Below are 21,590 nucleotides of genomic sequence, written 5' to 3' on the forward strand. Positions count from 1 at the left end.
TCCCAATTACATATAAATGGCCACTCGTGAAATGAAAAAGAGTCAATTCTCCAATTCTGAATTTTGCCAAACCCTGCAAACCATCACAAAGAAGGAGCAAGACACACAAGAACAAACAAAGTCTGGTCAATGACACGTTGGTGTAGATGGAAGAGTCGTCGTCGCAAAGAGAAACAACAGCTGCTGACGGATTGGGGTCATTGTTGTGTGCTTCTACCGTGACTCCGTCCCCTCAGCATACATGATGAGCTTCATTAGAGGAGAGGGATGCGAGATGCCTCAGTTGCCATGCGAAGTGACTGAAAATGTGAAGCAGCATCGTAAACAAGACAACTGACTAAATGTCAACTCTGTGTCCACAGGAATTAGGACCGTTCCCGAAAGTAATATGACTTTGGAAAGTGACACACATGCACATACAGTAAGTGATGTTCAGGAAGATAAGATGGGCACAGCTATGATTCAGCCATCACAAAGTTGTCACTTCTCTCAGTCGACTGGGATGCAAAGGGGGCCGAGGGAGACAAAAGTTGCCCTGCAGTCTATTCCGTAAAGGCAGGAAAAAGAATTCGATTGTGAATGTGTGTGATTGTCTGTAGACCTCCGTTCGTGTGAGGGTATGTGTTGGACAGGGATGGAAGGACGGTTGCCTCACAGCGGTGGGACTTGTCATGCCCAAACGCTGTCAAGCGTGGACTCCAGTGACAGGCGTGTCACACCCAGGGCAAGCTGGCTCGTCCCCTGCCAGGGTGAAGATTACAATGATCACTGTCTTCAGCTGCACGGAAACCACCCGGGACCCACGTCTCCGATTTTGGAGTCTGTCGAAATACCCCTCTCAATCACCAGGCTCAGTTCTCCCTGCCATGCTCATGAATACAAAGATTAAAGTGTTTTCTGTCAGGTTGCATTACACGGAATTTGATAGGTTTTGCTGATTTGGGTAAACAGGTCAACTACCATCTAAAGCAGCATCCCGACCAAAATAAAATCTCAAAACTGACTAAAATGAAATGCTTGACTCTGACAGCTTACACAAGCACACCACACAAATAGCATTCTTCATGAAAAAAGAAACTCAACACTGTCAGCTGATCCCAATGAAGTTTAATGTTGCTAACTAAATACTCTAACATTTACATTTTTTTGTGTCAAGTGTAAAGTAAACGACTGTAAAAAGCGATTTTGTCGGTAAATACTACATAAAGACAAGTGTAATTTCCACATTAAATAATTTAGTTCAGGCAATAATTAAAACGTTAAAGTAAATTTTATACTAGCACTCAATTTAAGCTTGTATAAATTCAAGTTTGAACAAAAGTATAATTTACTTGAAATTGTTTGTTATGTTTACAAGAATTCTTTGAGAAAATATCAAGTTATGATCCCGCTTTTCCCATCATACACTGGGGCATGAATCAATAAAAAGGTAAAACTTGTCACTGTTTTTAAGTTGTATTTACATTGTTTTATGGTTGTTTTTTACTCAAAATGACCCATTAATAGTCAAACATTATCCACGGCTTGTTCCTTCACTGTGTATGGTGTACCAAATATTGAGGTCTCCATGTTCAATTGGATAATAATTACATTCAGTTTCCTTAAAAGAATAATGAGCCGTCTACTCGCCTTTACTGACCAGATGCGCATGAATATATTATACGATTAGTCGTAATATAACCTAAAATGTTGCTACCATACTCTTTATGGTAAAGTTCTGGCAACTACGACTGTCACAGTTATACTTATTCTTTTCTCTTTTTTTAAGCATAGCAGAAACTGACTACCATGAACTAACTGAATTACTGAATGCTTTACACCACATTAAACGTCTTTCTTTCAGAACAACTTTCATTGAGCCAACATAATTTAGCTGGATTAGGTTCAATTAATGTATCACAGTTTTAATTCAGCTTCATTAGATTTGTCAAACTCAATTTAATAAGGTTTATTTGATTAAATCTCATATGCAACACATGCAAGCTAATTAAAAATTTCTGTAAAGAAAAAGGAGAGACTGTTTGCTCCATTGACATTAGCACAGTACTGAGTGAGTGAAGTAACACACTCCGCAGTATTTTTTGTAGTTGCCCACATAAGCACAAGCTCCACTCTTCAGCACAATGGGGACAACAAAACCTACAACAGATGTAAAAAAAAAAATCCCTAAAAATCCAATATAACTGAAGTCTTTCCCCTTTACTACAAACACCTTATTTCAACATGCACACTTCAATCCAGTCCATGTCGAGAGCTAGAAATCCAATTTCCAGATTCATTTTTCAACTACTTGGCAACAAATATTCAAAGATTTAAATAGTATTTAAATTGTAAGGGATTATTTAATTTACCATGTAGTTCCAACACAAATAAATTAATTTAAATTTTACAAATGAAAAAAAAAAAAAAAAATGAAATTGAAAATGTTCTGTTTATTCAATACATTTCAAGACCAAGTATCCGTGAAGGCTACATGTGATGCCTTTGGCCAAAACAAGGCATCTTATTTGGCAGCATAATTCTGCTGCCTACTGTTTGGAATGGCCTGTAGTGTTGGTAGAGTGCCTATAATGCCTAAAAATGCTGTCTAGGTCCTCACTAGGGTTTGGAAGCATGCCTAGAAGTGTCCTTTATCTTTGTGCAGAGCACTAGTCTTCCTATGGTACACACAAAGAAGGTACATTTGTTTGGCAGGTAAACCAGCCATGACATGAGTAAGCACTATTCAGTGATTAGAAGTCACATGGGCCATCACTGTAGACAGAAGCTTATATTTTATATCTTATATAGATTCTGCCTAAGGGTAATTGTGGGATACTGTTCAAAAATAAGAATTAAAAATCACATTCAGAAAAAAAAAAATCACTCAAAAATGCATTGTCAGTAAGATTATTTAAAATAAATTATTGTATGAGCAAGAATGCATTATATTGAACAAAAGTGACAGTATTTTTTTTTTTGCATACAAGACCAACAACAAATAACTGTTTAAAGCACTCACAATAAACATTGCTGATTTACTTTATTTGATCATTTCTAGTCATATGTCAGAAACCTAACACTGAAAACGAGAGCTGAGTGACAGTCTAAGCAGCTCTGTTTATTTATCTGGCATTTAGAAGGACAAGAGAAGAGGCTTCTGGAAAAGGTGAGCCCTGATCAAATACAATTTTTGTAAAACAAAACAATTGTCTATCTCCATTGTGTCCGAGTAAAGGTTAACGATGTTAACAGCCACTGGCTGAGGCTGAAGGACATTAAATGAAATACACAGTCAGATCTTGTTGATTGTGAGTATCGGCGCCGCCATGATAAGATGCCATTAATTAGCATTACCATATCAGAGAGACACTAGCAGACGGGAAGTGCGCGTCAAATGGCCCCTGAAATAACCATGATGGGTGACATTTGATGCACCACACTTTGCTGCTTTCATTACATTGTCCCCAAATTAGCCATGAAAGGTGTGTGTTCCAGGGGCTTGAAGAGCCTTAATCAATGTGCAACAAATTCCAGACTGTAATATAATATAATATAATGTTAGTGCAGCATTCAACAGCCCTGTAGTATTATATAATAAACAGTTTACTTAAAAGTTAATGTGACATTATGTTGCAGACAGAAAAATAAGTCAGCTAAAAGTTTAAAAACTCGCTATGATACACTGGCATATTTGTTAGTCATTGGATGTATCTGAAAGCTGAAAAATTCAGAAAATGTATTCCAAGGAACGAAGGCATCAAGGCACATCTGAATCCAGTGTTAGCTTCACTTCCTGTCTCTCGAGATGCCTTCATCTGATCGATTTTTGAAGGCAGTATAGATGTATCCCGCACTGCCTTTGATATCCCACAATCCTGTGCATTCAAATCCACGATGGTTGAGCTACAAAATAAAAAATGGAATCTGAAAGTTGCAGTTGGTGGTCAGTCTGTGTGTGGATGTAGGATTCTGACCAACTTTTTCCACTTTTGATGTCATTTCTAGTGAGACATTAGTATTGTAATTAAATATTCGCTTAGTTCTCTATTTTGTTGTAGATCATTAAACTTTTATGCTGCCTTAGAAGTCTGTCCGAAACCAGTTTTGTGAGGTACCTTTGTGTGCGAGCTCTGAGGATTTGAGTCAGTTACATAAGCTTTCGGACACAGCCATTGTCGATATTGCATGCTAAATGGCTAACGCTAACAGACTTGCTGCATTACAAAAGTTTTACAATTGTAGATCTCTAGGTATATGGTTTTATGACATACTAAGCACAGAGTCAAATTAAACCACTGTCTACATGCTTATGTTTGTTTACATTACAGTGCAGTGTGGGTGTCACGCGCAAAATATTTCAACGCAAATAAGACCCCCAACTGCTCAGATCCTAGTTAAAATCATACAGAGATGGCATTGAATGATACTCATTATCTTCAACTCAAATGGTGGCAAACCGTAACATAAGCTTTTATTGGATGACTTCTAGAAGTTGTTTACTCTATTTTGGTATAGCATGTAAGTGTATGATATTATTTTATTGTAATTAGCACTGTTCGCGCATTTAACAATCCACTAACGTTGCAAATGAGTTTAGGTGTTTATATAAACTGAGAAAAACCAGCAAAAGGACCAGCATAAATTAGTTTAAACCAGCATCTCGTCTTCGAAACATACCTAACCGGCATATGTTGGGTTTTTTTCAGCAGGGCTGCGACAAAGTAAACGGCTGGGTAGACAGTTTGAGCAGTTGTTGCTCTGAATGTGAAATAACAAGAGTGTGACCAGCCCTTCTGTCTGGTTAAGCCTGAATGCTGATTTGATTGTTAAGACAATCAAATTTAAACATACTAATGACTGCAGGACGAAGGGTGTGGTACGAGCATTACCTACAGAGATGAGTGAAAGCGAGGAAAGGATATAACACCCCTCCCCGAAAGACACACACAAAACGCTCGTTCAGTGTCAGCCCTCTCGGGGGATGATAATAGGAAGCCACAGTGGGGCTGTGATTGCATCAGCGCTTTGATCTGACCGCTAATTGCTGGTGACAGACAGGGTAGCGACAACGCCACTTCCCTGCTTGATGCTGGGGCCTCTTATTCTCAGAGAAAGAGATAGAGAGGCTGGGTCGGGCTTTAGGAAGCTCGATTTAATCAGGGCCCTCACGGGAGTCCAGATAAATCCACATTAGCTTGGTGCGGGATTAACTAGAGAAAAGAAATCAGCTGTAAACCCGTTAAGGTGATAGTGCCAGGACTTCTGTATTAGCGTGAAAGGCACACACAAACTTCCAACACCAGCATCACTGATGATGTCCTTTCTAACAACAAAGCCCACATCACACGCAGAAGAATAATACACACTCGGTTGGTCATTACTGCAAATGGTCTTGCATCACCCTGAAGGGGTTTATTTTGTGATAATGACTGGCTGACTGCACATTTTCCTGCTTTGTACACAGCTACTTGCCGTATAAATAATTAAAATGACATGAACTACTAATTTGAGTTGAAATTCTGAGACCACAGAGTGCTGTAAGACACATGAAACTAGCGCAGCCATGTAAGGAATCAGCTGACTGGTACAACAGTCAATTATATTGTTTACATTATACAGTTCAATAGACATTACAGTGACAATAACACAATATGAGAACTGTGTGTAAATAGATAGCCTATGGTATACAGTAATGTATTAAATGATCCTATATATTTCAGATTTGACATATTTTACTGATCACCAAGCCTTACTACAAGTGTACAAATTTTAGCCTATAAAAGTAGGCAAAAAGGCCAACAGATGCGTAAAATTCTAAATTAATCAAATAATAATATTTAATACTGATGGCTTAATAACAGTTGTTTTTTATTGTAAAGTTATTTTACATTCAAAAACAAGATAAGATTACCATTTGGCCTTATACTTAATATTCATACAGCTTAACAAACGCGCAACGTAAAACAATTAAAAGCTATAGAATTTAGGAACCGTGTGATGCCTTACTGAAAATATAAGACCAAATCTCCAACTATCTTTCGTAAGCTGACTGTTTTAAACCCACACAAACTTTTTAGTCCTATCTCCCTGTCAAAAAAAGTCTATTTTTGCCTTTTTAAAAACTTTTCCCAAGTTTTTCTCTTCAAAACAGTAACTTCATCTATACAAAAGTGACTTGACCTCAAAAAGTCATGATGGACCAATCAGAATGAAGCACTACAGAAAGCTAATTTAAACACACAGTTCTGGACCAGACTGCATATAGTCACGAAAACAACATTTAAGTGCACTGCACTCACACTAAAGCATCACAGTAGTTTTTGCATTGTGATGCAACAATGCTTTGTTCTTCCACACTGGATTCATAATAATTAGCACACACTTGAATATCTCTATGCTGACAGAAGAAAAGTCCACCAAACTGCACAAGCACAAGACCACAGGAAGCTATCGCCGCAATATATTCACCCCAAGCAGATGACTATTAAATAATCAGACGCCACACTCAGTTAAACTATGCAAACGAGCATTTAAAGAAGTCTCAGAATCTGTCCATCTCCATTATATTTCCTGTTACTCCACCCTCTTTTCCTGGTGTTGCCCTGCGGGTCTCTCGCATCTCACTGCCAATCTGCACGCCGTTACGGCCGGCCCAGTCGAGCTGGGCGTTTTCTCGAAGTCACAACAGGTTTGAGTCGTTCTGTGCATATCGAGTTAACAGCTCTCTGCTTCGACTGGGGCATGTCATCTCCCAGGCAAGCAAATCAATCATCTTTTTTCTTTTTGAGTGATCAGGGCAAACCTCCAATGTCATCCCTCCATCTTTCCCCCAAAGCACACGGTTATATTCTCTTTCACTTCCTACACTCTCATATCTTTCTCATTCTGTCTCTCCACCCTCCCCTCGCCTACCTCGGTCTTATTCTCTCTATTTTCCCATTTTTGTCACTCTCCCAATTTTTCTTGCTTTCTTTCCCTCCGGGTCCTCTGGTCAAACCGTACGGGGAGCTTACTAATGAATCAAATGAGCTGTCGACACAGGAAAACCTCTGGACCAAACTGCTGGTATGCAATAATTAGTGTGTTTGGGGCCGGGAATGTGAGCACTTGGGAAACACACACCCGCAAACATACTTCCACACACACATTACAGCAGCAAAGGTCATTTGTTATAACTGCGCCTGAAACAATAGTTAGAGTTTTTTGGAGCACAGGTCATTACAAAGTGGCTGATTTCTCAAAGTCGTTATGAAAGGCTATGAGCGCTTGCGATTTAACATGAAGAAATACGATCTTGTGCAATGATAAGAAACAATAAAGCTAATTTAGGTTTTTCTGCCTCCCCTGACTTGCTGAAATGGATCTCGCCTGTTTTAAAAGGGAGTTACATATCACATATTGGCAAGCGTAGCGAAAGTCATTCAGCCAGTTTTTTACGCATTCGTGTCTTTCATGATACATTTCATGTCCCAGAACCCCTTCCCTTTCCCTTAGCACCGCGGCTGCTGATATAAATCTAATTTCTAATGCAAGTGGTCAATGTTCAGCTATTCCCGTCAGCATATTCTCAGCTGAGCATTTATCAACTTTTACCATCTATCTCACCTCTCTGTGCAAGTCCATTTTCAAACCGCTTAATTTGTGTGCATTTGTTTGTTAAAGAATCATCTGTACAGAAATGGAAATTGTCAGAGTTTTATTCAAACCCATACAAACAAAACATAAAAGGAGATGTTAGCCCAAATGTCCTTGCAAAGAAAGAAACCCGATGGTAATTTATAACACCAAGCTCTAAAAAGGCAGCACAGAAGTACACATATTTGAGTAACACTTCACAAAAAAATTAATAGTAATTCAATGTATCAATAGTAATTAATTTACACTGCTATTACTGCTGATTAATTGAATAAATTGTTTTGCAACATCTTAGATTTGCAACTGTGCAAATTTGTGTGCAAAACTGAAATAAAAGTTGTTGTAAATGAAATGTATATTTTATAAGGTGCACAAAAACTTGCAGAATCATCGTCCATCCAAACCATGCAAAATCTACTTTATCTACTTTATTTACATCTAGTTAGGCCATTTGTAACATATGTTCAAGGCACCCGAAATCCAGTTTGCATAAACAACCTGTCATGCTGCTTGAAATTGCAGACAGGTGCTTCTCATTACATTATTTTATAGTCGTAATCCCGAAACACAGTTTTGTGACGCAAATAGTTTTACCATTTACTGTACTTTGTCATTCTTCCAGTTATTTATCTATAGCAGCCGGCCAACGAATCAGAAGTCTTGGAACATTTGAAGAATATGGTGGACACAGTTTTGTGTGTAGAACAGTATGATCATGTCAAACTTAATGAGAACAGAGTCCGCATTTTGTATTTGAAGGAGTAAATGAGATTTGAGAGATCCTCCAGAGAGGAAGATTAGTAGTGAAATAGCTCAAATTTCCGTCTGTTCTTCACACAAAGTTATTGTAATTTCACGTAATTGCTTCCTTTTTGTACCTCGCCAGAACGAACCACCTACCATTTGCACTGTACGAAAAAGAGAGACACTGACATTTTGTTAACTATTCCTTTAAGACAAAAAGCGTTATATGGAACGTTTTTGGAAGCCAGCTCTTCACTACCTGTGCTGCTTTGGCTAATGGCCCGACAGAGCACGCAGCCTACAAAACTGCTAACTCACAGGAGACGAGCCAGGGCCTTATCCAAACGTAACAATCAGAGTACCAATATTTACACTGGAGGCTGAATTCTCGATGCGTGTTGCAGAGCCTGGTTTGAAGAGAAGAAAAATGAGCGTGTCTGGCAGCCATTGCGGCGAGCTCTATCTTTCCTGAGGTCGGTTGCAGCGACGGTGTGTAACGTACCTCAGCGGTGCACAGTGTAATTAAGAGTGCACCGTAAGTGGAGCGCGTCCCTGCGGAAAATGAGGCCACGGCTGCAGCCACTGGAGGTGATGACGGCTGCGTGACTACAGGGCGAGAGAGAAAGAGAGAGCGCTCCGTTCCAATCAGAATCTCAAAAACAAACATGCCAGCGAACCTGGAGGCCTACATTTAAAAGGCTGACAGAAGAGAGCAGGGAGAAAGGGTGAGAGAGCAAATGATGAGATCCGCCTGCAATGAAAAAAAAATCTGATCAGGATATCCTTAAAGGAAACACGCTGAGCGAAGAGACAGACGCCAAGAAAGAAACGCTCTGCTATTATTAGCTTCTTGATAACGAAGCAAGAAATAGCATCCAACAGCTATTGCTCGGAACGATCTGAGGGCATGTACCGGAAAATTCTGAAGTTCAGTGCATTTTCGTGCACCCCCCTGAGGGGTGGAAGCATTTTCAAAAGTTTTGCAAAATGCGCCGTGCTTTATTATCAAGCTCTCGAGACCTCGTCAGAGTCAACATTCTAGTTTGTTAAAGGGACATTCCACCCAAAATAAAAAATCCTCTCAGCATTTACTCGCCCTCATTTCGTCCCAAATGCGTATGACTTAATATTGTTATCAGAAGATGAAAAACAACATAAAACAATCCATCTCTGATATGACAAATCAATGTTTTGATGTTGTGAAAAGTGTGTGCGAGAAAAATAAAAATCATTTAAACTTTAACTTCTTGTCAGTTGTCATATGGGTTTTTGACAGCCTATTAGCCAATCTTTAACATGTTTGCCATTAAAAAGTCATTTTGGATCAAACTATTTTTGGTGTTTTTATGAGATTTTTTTTTCCTGACAGGTAGGGCTCAGTTTGCTGTCATTTTTAAGGTGTCTGAAAAACGGCGGCTAACTGCTGCATTACTTTGACAGAAAGTCAATGACATAAGGGCTGAGATGTGATAGGTTATCATAGAACGCATGATCTATGTTGCAATGTTATAAACGCAGACCTCGGAATCTCCCCATAATAAGACCATCTCTGGTGATGGTCCTGCTTTTATATCACTACTCTAGTCAAATGAAATGTAAGTACTCATGGAACTTGGCTGGGAGTGATTGTTTATCATTTAAAAACTTTTAAAGACTTGCATTTTCTTACATCACTTGTTCGCTGAATGCGAGGAGCTTAAAACAAAAGGACAGAATACAATAGAGCCCATCATAATCAGCAATGTTGTCTTCGCTGGATCAACTCTAGAGGTCCTGTGCACATTATATTGATTCACAGAAGTGGATTATTTTTGTCCAAAACAGAGAAAAGAAAGCCTTACAGATCTGGGATGGCATGAGGGTGGGTTAATGATCTGAAAATTTTGGGGTGTAGCATTCCTTTAAAAGACAAACCTTCTGGATGAGGAACAATGCAACACATATCTCTATTCTCTTCAAATCTCCTTTACTCTTCCTCCCTAAAGTGGTTTAAATCTGCTGGGCTGCAAGGGGTCAAGCAACAGAGACGGAAGTCTTCTTGGTGCAGCCCACAAACCTTTTAAATGAAAACAAGCTCTGTGTTATCCTGAAACAGAATTGTCTAGTTTTCCCTGGCAGTGTCCATCCACAGATGCTCATCCTTTGCTTGGAAAATATAATAGAGCTTAACTTTCCTCAACTCTTGCAGAAACCACTCGTTCCAGATGTGTGTATGGGCTGTACTTTAATGCCATAAGTGCATTAACCCCTGACCATTTTGAAAGACCCGGTCGGTTTCCTGCTCCCTCAAGGAACAAAACAACTTAAAATGCGCCATGTGGTGTTTTCCAAATAGGAAACTCCATCGCAGGGATCTTCAAAGGAGTTTGCTGGAGGACTTCTGGGTTACAGCAAGGTCTGACGCCAGTCTTTTTAGCAACATGTGGATGCCAATTACGAAAAAACGTACCTTGACCTTTCACAACAGGTGATGAAACAAAACTTTTTTTTTTCTGGATCTACCTCTCGGTCACACAGAAGGAAGCATCGCTGCCAAACACCCCCACATTTGGCAGCTGAACTGCAGCCATCCATGGAGATAGTATGTGTTTGCGAACGTGTGTGTATCCACCAAGTGCCAATACTCGGAGATCTGGCACATCACCTGTTGCCGTGTGTGCGCTCGTGCTGCCGAGGGGAACCGTCGCTTGGCCAGTGTTTATGTTTGTATCATTTTCCTGTCCCTGAAACAGACGGCCATCGCCTTCTCCAGAGGAAACGCAAGCCTAAACAAAGCCAAACGAGGAGACTAAAAGGCTTACTGACAAAACATCATACAGAAGTGTGAAAATAAAGGTTTGTTTCACCTGGTCTTTGTTTTTCTGAAATAAAAATAAAACTGCAAGATCAGTAAGCCGACCTGTTCTCTCTGTTCTCAGTTAGCCAATGATAAAATGGTATAAAGATAGGGCCCAATGATTTCAACAATGCAGAAAACTCAAGTCATGAATTACTTCATAAAAATGGAATTAAGGATGGAATTAAATCGCAATATGGACTTGGTGTCTATGAAAATTAAAGCACAAAAAGTCTGCTTTTTTAATATGAATTTTGTACATTCTGTGATTTTCCATTTTACATCTAAATTAAATTGTTAATGTTCTACATCTTTATTTGATCACCATAATTTTTGATTATTATTTTGCATTTGACCATTTCTGACAATAAATACATCTGGAGGACAAGAAGACATTTTAGGCTAAAATTGAACAGTTGCGAAAATTTTAAATAAAAAATGTAATACACTCAACAACAAAGTCCAACTATTTCAGCCAACATCTTTACACCTAGGATTACTGAAAAGGTGCATATGTATCAAACATGGCCCCATTTACTACTTCCAGAGATAAACTGAGAATGTTTACATGTTGTCTATATGTATGGGCTTAGTGTTAATCAGGGTTTTGCATAGAATAAGCTGCATAAGCTGCTCCATATGTCGAGATGGCGGTGAATGTCATCTACTAAGATTGCTGAAAAGCTCTGCGACTTTTTCCTCCTTCCTCTGAGCACTTAAATCTCCTATATCACAAAAAGTGCGACACAGTATTTTCTCTGGGTGTCTTTGTGTTTGCGGTCTGCAGTCAGGCTCTGGCTGCAGGCTCCTAAGGTCTTACATAAACCCCCTGTCATATCCACCTTTTGCACTGAGATGGCTTGACAAATAAGTGATGACCGCTCACATTTTTAATTTACAAGACTGATGAAAAATTCACTGTGGCAATACGAGGCCTTGATTTAAAAACAATCCACCCATGCCCCCAGCTTCTACCACCACGTCTCCTTTTCTCTGTATCTAACCAATGTCGCGTCAACCTAAATCCCTTCACACATCTAGAGTGACTCAGACCACAGACAACAGACGACTGGCTACTTGTCCAGGTAAACTCCCCTTTCCCTCACACCATGTCCTCTGTGTGAACGGTGATGAGTCTGATCTGGCTGGTGTTAACAGCAGAAGGCAGATGTTGTAATGGTTTGCTTCTCTGCATCTCATTTTGATGTGGTCACACTACACTGTGTGTTACAGTCACCTTCTTTAGCATGCATGTGAACTAAAGCTGTTAACAAATGGCATATGCATAGATGTTTCATCAAATGTAATCACATTTGGTGAACTCTCATTTACAAATTCGTAGAGTAAAAACAATATTGACACGCTTTGTTGTCCAAATGCCACAGCTTGCCCTTTCTCATCAATAAAATTACTACGAACTTTAAAGCTACGTGGTTTGTTGTTTAGCAGGACTGTACGCAGTTAAAAAAATAATTATAAATTATATATTTATATAACTAGTTTGTTTGTTTGTTTGTGTTTAATGCCATCTCAGCTTCTGTGGCTATTTTCATGACGCGAAATATTATGGCTGAATTATATCATGTTTTTTACTATTTATTTTTGTTAAAAACTGCATTTACCTTAACTCTTTAAAAAATCTCTTCATAAGATTTAGCCGAATAAAAAAAAGTTTTCTCAGAATTAAAACCAGCTAAATCTAATAAAACATAATGGATAAAGGGATTCAGCAGAGAGAACATGCTGGAGGATTTTCCGTAGCATTAAAAAAACGACCTATTCTAAGGCAGGTATACACAATTTGGTCCCATCGGTTAGAGAATTGATAGAAATTTCTTTTTCTAACATCGACTAATTTCATTGAGTTTATTCATTGTATATATAGATCCCACTCTGTTTGCCATTTATTATTAACATAGGAACAAATTACTGCTTTTTAAATCCCTAGGAGGTATAGCACACTCCAAAATGGTGGAAAATGGTAACTCGGGGGAGGAGACTTGTTCTTTCCTGTTGCTCATTTTCATTGCGGGGTGTAAAGTAATGAATTCTCCAATTCCAAGTGAAAGCTTACTATCCATACTACTTTTTTGAGCACTTGACATTTAATTATTAAAAGGGCAGCAAATTATTGAAAGAGAGGAAGCCACATAAGCTAGAGTCAAACCCATATCGTTCACACAGTCACCGCAGTTTGATATATGCTGACCACTAGACCTCAGCTCCTTTTTCTTCCTCTAGCCAGAACTTTCACCCTACAAGCCAGAGATATAAGCCATATTTTAAAGCTGGATGTTGGTTTTTAATGATTTGTTTCCGTGACTGAGGCAAACAGAAGCAGTCCTTGGTAGCTTCCCAGCTGTTTCAAAGGTGGAGCAGCTTCTAGCCTTCACGCATCATGCTCCAGCCAGCTGTTCTTCATCAATTTTTCTCCTTATCACAGCTGCAAATGTGAATAATCCATGATCTCTCCTGTTCGAATGGGTGGGCCTGAGCTTTCGCTTGCTCTCTGCATCTCTCACTCTCCCTTCTCTTTTCCTTACTTATCCTCGGGACAGATTTTCATCAGGCCTGCTCAATGTTTAACATGACAGGGTTCCATGGACATCACATGCAGGGGCTGCAGCGAGGCGACTGGTTTAGCTTGATGGGGTCAGATTCTGAGTCACGGCCCCTCGAGCACTCTTACAGCACCTATCAAATGCAAGACCGGGATCGTGGCAGATGAAAATGTTTACCTTAATGCACACGTCTACCCACTCTCTCTCTCTCTCTCTCTCTCCCGTGTCTTTCTTCTTCAGGATGTTTTGATGTTGGATGAGGTCCGTATGGTTAGGGAGTCATGGAAGATTTCAAAGATAGGTTTATTTGACCATGTAAACCCTCCATTCCTGTGAAAATCCGTAGGTAGACTTGTGGTAAAGCAGAGACAAATGTAAGGTGGACTGAAAGAGCAAGGGAGAAAAACAGAAAGGGAGACCCTAATAATGGCCAGGCCGCAGCTAGACGCAAGATTTAAAGTGACAGTGGACAAGTCATCCATTATTTATAGATTCGGAGCCGGAGTATTTATTTTTTCAGCGGGCGTGAACAGTGAGGGATCGTGGCACAAAACAAGCAGCCAGTCATGGCCCATTCCCGTGACTGTCAGCTGGCCCCGCTGCCACTTCTAACGTTAGCAACAACGGCTCTCGGGAAACCAAGTCAATGCAGCGCCTGTACCTCAATCAGAGAGCCAGGGGCAAAAGCCCCGAAACCCTGAGAAAACAACACGCTCCGTGGCTGCTTGCAAACACCTGTGGTTGGCAAGAGCACAAGAACTAAAATGTATCACTGCCAAATGAATTACTGACAGAATTGCTTACTTTTACTTAGTTTATATATTTTTGTGTAGTATATATATATATATATATATATATATATATATATATATATATATATATATATATATATATATATATATATATATATATATATATATATAGTTATATATCTCTATATATTCAGTTGAAAGACAAAACCAAACAAAAAAATACCACACATTTGATTTGTCCTGAAATTAGTCTTGATTTTTAATAAATTATCCTGTTTAGTATTAGCATTACAATTTATTTTGTTTCATAATCAATGTGGTACATTGATTATGAAAGAATTAGCAAAATGTCTTTTAAAATAGTTTTATGAAGAATATACTGTACCATTTCAAAAAACAAACCTTAAATAGTTCAATCAGTGAAAATTGCAGATGAACACAGTCAGAGTTCAGTAATGCTGGTGGATAGTGGCCATCATTTTGGAGCTCTGTAAATTTCATGTATATGTATTCCTCCAGACTCTATGACCTTGGTTTCCAAATGAAATACAAAACTCATCTGAAAAGAGGACTTTACACCACTGGGCAACAGTCCAGTATTTCTTCTCCTTAGCCCAGGTAAGATGCTTCTAATGTTGTCTGTGATTCAGGAGTGGCTTAACAAGAAGAATAAGTCTCCTTGTGAAGGGTGTTAATGATTGTCAGATCTTCCCCATGATTGTGTAGCCTAGTGAACCAAACTGAGAGACCATTTTGAAGACTTAGGACACCTTTGCAGGTGTTTTGAGATGATTAGCTGATCGGCATGTCACCATATTCTATTTTTTTTTGAGATTGGTGGGTTTTTGTTAAATGTGAGCCAAAATCATCACAATTAAAATATCCAAAAAAGTTAAACTAATTCAGTCTGTGTGCACTGACATTTATTTAATACTTGAGGCTCAGAATTTGAGTTAAATTACTGAAATAAACTTTTACACAAAATTTTTATTTCCTGAGATGGCCTGTAATTTTCATTTTTGTGTGAACTATTCCTTCAATTGATTTACAGTAGGATAGAAAGCAGTTCACTCAATTTCACTGCTGATGAAATCAATCACTGAGCTTACAACTGAAGTGCAGCTTGGGAAAAGTTATTTTTAATTTGCATTCTTCTGCATTGAGAGGTAAGTGAATAAATGGGGAAAAAAGGCAACTTGCGTATTTAATACTTATTTGAAATAGTAACTCAATACTCAGTTTAATCGAATTATGTAACTCGTGTTACCCCAAGACAGAGAAATTAATCATAAACACAAGCTTTAAAATTTTCTGTTCAGGCTACAACTTTAGCTGTATTCCTACGAGAAAAACATTTAGCACTTGAGTTGCCACATTAACGGCAGACCTCTCTAATGGTTTATCTACACCACTTCTGGTCCATGTTTGGTTGAGTAATTAAGAAGCCATGAGCCAGGTTGGGAATTCCCAGATGTGGATGCTACTGTTGTGCCCTCCAGCATTCTCAATTACTACAGCAAACACCCTGCTGTGAAACCAAATGCCTGATGCAAGTCACTCTCAACAGGATTGGCTTTTGAATGAACAGGTGTTATGGCGACTCATGGAAATAATACTCGGTAATAACAGCACCCACAGTAGTCTTGTTCCGAAACCAATTGGATATAGAACTAATGGTGAATTAGTATTTCTGTGGTTTTAGTAAAATGGTATAATATTGGGCTTGTAATTACCGGCACTGACATTAAAAGAACCCTAGTGTGCAACAGCAGTTAAAACACAAGGGTGAAATTGTACATTATTTGTGTTCCTACACGTAATCTCAGAAGAATCACTTGAAAGAGCATTTAACAACAGACGTTCATTGGCCTACAGCCTGTTTTCCCTTTGTGGGAAGCCGTGAAGTCATTTAATCACAAGCTATGACCACTTGAATTATAAGTAAACCTAAACACATTAAATAATTAAATGCATAATTCATCAAAATAAATAACAGAGCAAGGCAGTATTCAAAAAAAAAAACATGATCGCATGAAAAGGAAATGAAAGGGAGAGTCAACTCCGAGAATCAGAGGATAGAAGATTTTACATACTTTTACATGTTTTAAGAGGAACCACTTCCTATAATTCATTTGATTAAAGTCAACAGTGACTCGTGTGGATGTTTCGGAAACCATTAGAGCCTGCAATTTGCAACTAAAACTGTGATCATCATTCATGGTTAATACATCACTTTTAGGAATTTGGCAGCAATTTTTGTAGCTCTTCAGTGTGGCTGCTGTCGAGATCGGTCAGTGTATGTCAGGGTGGCTGATCTAAATCTGTCGGCCCATCTGGGAGAGCTCGCCCAGGGATTAGGTCAGAGCTGAGTGGAGATCCAGAGTCTCGATCTGGCAACGGTGCCAGTCCTGGAGCAACAGCTGGTATGGGTCATCTTTCTCTCTTTCGTCTCTCTCAAACAATCTCTCACTCCGTTTACATGGTTTATAAACAAACAGATACTGAAGCTGATTTGGTAGTACAGTATGTCAGTCAATTTCTCTAGGAAAAAAAAAATCTCTAAAGTATAAGGGCGATAAAGTCACAGCTCTGAGGGTTAATCCCAAACAAGTCTTAACAGATGAGATGAGAGTCTCAGTTTTAAAACGACAAAGCACCGTCTGATTCTAAAGTAGACGTGATGATAAAGATTGGCTTTAGAGATATGCGCAGTATAGACCTGCTGCATGTCCAGAATATATCGCCAAAAACACTAAACCGAAGTCTGAACAAATTATTAGACTTGTCAGAGCTACAGACATGAATAATAATCAAATCATGTGGCTTACTGAAGAGAGGTGTGCCACTAATGTTATAAGTGAGCAAATTTCAGATTAAATTGAGTGGCACAATTTCTTAGACTGACATGAAAAGAGAACTCAAGCCATATCTGGGGAGAGGTAGACTTTTCCGAATTGGACTAAGAAACAGCCACTTAAAAACCAACCAGAACACCCAAGCAACCACATAGAAATACTCTAGCAACAGTGTAACTCTAATGAGTAGTTTTGCATCTGAAAAAAAAAATCTTTGTTTTCACCTTGATGCCATGTATGTGGCTTCCACAAGCAGTTCTTAAAAAAAACATGAAAATTGAATCTTTATATATATACAAAACACATGGTGTGCATTGGTGTGACACATTGTAGGACAATTTCTTTCCAGTCTGTCAGTAAACATCTGCGATAGTGGGTGGGTAATTTTATCTACATCCCTTTGGCTTCCTTTCCCAACTCCTCCACCATCCACACTCACTTTATGACCCACTTTGAAACATGGTGGCCACCATCCGAAAATTTGGCCTTATCCAACTTTGACACAACCCAAGGCCTAAAACCATCACCCAGTCAAGTCATCGCTCATTGAAAATCGATATGGATGAGAAATACTCTTTTAGCCCAGTGATCTGTAACTACCTACACATACAATCTCACCGCTTAGACTGGTGTTTTGCCCTCGCTGCTACCTAATTATTGTGCATTTTTACTGTGAGCTACTACAGAAGGGAGACAATTGCTGAGATTTTAAAGTTAAACATTTCCTAGGTGAATGCTAGTTTCGTGCAGACATCCTCAAATCAGCTTTAATCAATTGGAAACACACTAGCAGACGCGGAGAATGAGAATGTGCTATTATTGATCAGATTGTTCAGTCTGGGTTTACTGATTAGCCCAGACTGAACAAATCGTGAAACAAAATAAAAAGAAGAGAAGATTCTTTATTGACAATATGCAGGCATTTTCCTAGTATTGAAAGTATACAATTAAGCAACAACCAAACACAAATACAGTAATTTAAGGGAACAAAGAACATTTTGCTTTCTAAAACCGCAAAGCCTCCAAAGCAGGGCCATACACAAATGATTCCATATCAAACAGGCACTTGATATTCTCTGTAACTTTAAACCTGACTAAAGAAACCTGTACCGATCTAAGAATACCATATCACACAATAAAGGGCACGACACATAGAACGAAGCAGCGTTTATCACACTCCTGTTTCCGTAACGCAGCCTTTTTCAGCAGCCTGTGGCCCAGCAGAAGGCCATACCCTTGACCCTTGAGCAACCATATACCTCCTGAACTTCCCCTGAGGTACTTCCATTTCAGCCAACTCTGCTTTCAACAATGGCCTGACTGGTATTTTGATATTGAGATGAAGGATATGTTGTTGACTGTTTTTTTCATGATGGTATCTGTAGTTATAGCTTAACATAAAGGTCAACTTTAAAGCAGCGCTAGTAAGCATCTCAACTGAAATGCATGATATTCTCAATAATAGGTGGAATGCATGAGATGTTTGGCATAGGTAAAGGCATAAAGAGTTATTGCTGTGTAGCGGTACTTAGAGTTATGGTTGACACAGATCAAGGCTGTACTCAATAACACAATTATAGTAAGAGCTGCTGTAATGTCCCCATATGGTTGATGTAAAGAGAGGGGAACTTTGACCGTAGCATACTGTGCACCGCTCAGCACTAAACTCTGAACTGATGCATGATGTTTTTAATGATGAAAATATGCTGGCCGCGAACTAGGTTTAAAACTAGAGAAACTGGAGGAAGAGTTTTAAGTCAACATGAAATGAAACTTGCTTCTTGAACGTGACCTTTTTAAGTAAAACATGACATCCAGTGACCACTGGAAAAGTTCACTGCTTGAAATAAAATAATAAAATAAACTAGTTGCCAAGGCAACATTTATCATTTTCATTAAGTACTAAAATAACTAAAACTAAATCAACCAAAAACAATGAAAGTGAAACTATACATAGTTTTAACAACAAAAATAATCTTGTGAGAGTGACAAAAACACATCCAAACGAAATTACTTGAACCTAACAAAAAACTGAAAATATAAAAAATAAAATCCCATTTAAAAGACTATAACACTATAGCAATGATACTAAAATAACACTAATATATTATACAACAGATTGGATGGAAGTGGTTAAGTAAAAAAGAACGGTTATGCCACAAAACAGGGAAAGTTATTTCAGAGATAGAGCAAATTAATTACATTTTGATGAAAGAAAGAGTCAATTTTCATTTCATGCTGACAATAGAATTCTACACGTCTTCAGTTAAATTACACTGCAGAGTCATACTGGTTGATAAAACGAGACATTTGAAACTCAAGACTGACATTATTATATGCCCAAGACTATTAATAGCATATATCCTGTGACATTTGGATGAAATAGACATAAAGCAGCTCTGATTTATACATTTAGAAAGAATGCTGACCTTTAAGTGATACAATATTTACTTAAGGGATATAGAGGGGACCATTTTAAGACTGACGGAAAGACATTTTAACCTTTGCGCGACAGCGCAATAACAGTTTGTCCACATCAGCAAGAAAATGTTCTCCATGGAGGGAATGCCATTTTAGTTTGTCTTCAAGACAAATGCCCAGAAATCTGTTTGTTGTCATCTGTCAGAGCGAGATCAGGATCGACTTTTTAGCACCTTGTCAAGTTAAACCACAATCTCACGACGATATACTTGTTTCAGCTCAACTTTGCATCAGCCTTGCAAATTAGGCAGGAGGGGAAAAGCTTCGATGTTAATTTCAGCCTCGCGTCCTCGTCGACGCTGACGTTTCTTTTCTAATTGACCCCGGGTCAAATGGGCCTGAGATAATATTTTGTTAAAATATTCTCATTTCCTGGGGAGTCGCATTTCCATATAACTTCACCTCATGCTTTATTTATGACTTTTCTTTACAATTACCATGCAAACGACATCTTAACCGTCTCCTTCTCCCCCCCAACACAGAACAGTTTAGTAAATATCAAACTGTATTCATTATTAATACATCTACAGTCTAAAAACCCCCTCTTATAAGTACATGAATTATTGAAGTATTCATGGGCGTGGGGTGGGTTATAGCACCCTCAATGCGAGGCTACGAAATAAATGAGTGTATATTCCAGTCAGAGGCCTGCTAAGGGGATGTATCAACACGGACTGCTTTCAAACAAAGAAAGTAGCTGTTAATTCACACGTCTGGCTCACACCCTGTCAAGACTTGGTAAACTTCATGCAGTAGTTATTGGTGTTTACTTTGCTCTCTCAGCAGGTGTGAGCCCCTGTTGTTTAGAGATCATCCGTTGCCCCTTTACTCAACCTCGTTTCTTTCAACTCCCAGGAATCCCATCATCTGCGCCTCCAGCAAGCTGCTTCTCTCATCAGCGTGTGTTTGTGAGCGGCAGTCTCGCATTTGATCCCCTCACCTATAATAAATCTTAACGGGGTGGAGACCAAAACCATCCGCTCTCCTCTCTTTGACTCGATTTCTGAGAAGGTCCCAGCGTGCTTTTTTTTTTTTTTTTTCGCGAGAAATTACGAGGTGGAATCTCAAGAGGCGCTTTTAAAACTTCGCGTCAACAAGTTTGCCCGCCGTCGGTGCGCCGGTAATCACTTTCCGACGCAGCGTGAAAGTCAATAAAAACAGGCCTACCTTTTAACCAACGTACATACAGTTGATTTCACTGCTATTACAATGAACTCATCGGCTGTACTGATATAGGAAATCGCAACATGTACGGCAACAAACGCGACGCCGCCTCAGACATCTGAAGCGGGAATGAATTGAGAATGAATCGGTTCACGGGAGTCTGAACGATTCGCTGCGTCCGAATCACACATTCGCTATTCAGAGTCAGAGTGTGAATATTTGCATATAATAACATGAACTTGGTGTATTAAAATTTTTAATAAACACATTAAATTAATGGATATTCGCTATCGATTGAAAACGTGTGAACTAATAAACTGTGACAAACACCTCTGTCGCAAAATGTCGACTCTTTTACGTACTCGTATCTACGTCACATACTGCGAAACTGCTCTTGTGAGTAGCTCTAAATAATGCCTATTATTTTAAAGTTTATTTTTGCATTTATTTATTTAATATATTTTGCAACACCACGCCCACTGGGAACTAGGTGCTAAAAATCGGACCAGTTACATCTATCTTACAATTGCATTATATCTGCACGTAATTAATAAACAAATATGTTTAATTAACTCTTAAT

This window comes from Puntigrus tetrazona, chromosome 15 (assembly GCF_018831695.1).
Source record: "Puntigrus tetrazona isolate hp1 chromosome 15, ASM1883169v1, whole genome shotgun sequence".
NCBI lineage: Eukaryota > Metazoa > Chordata > Actinopteri > Cypriniformes > Cyprinidae > Puntigrus > Puntigrus tetrazona.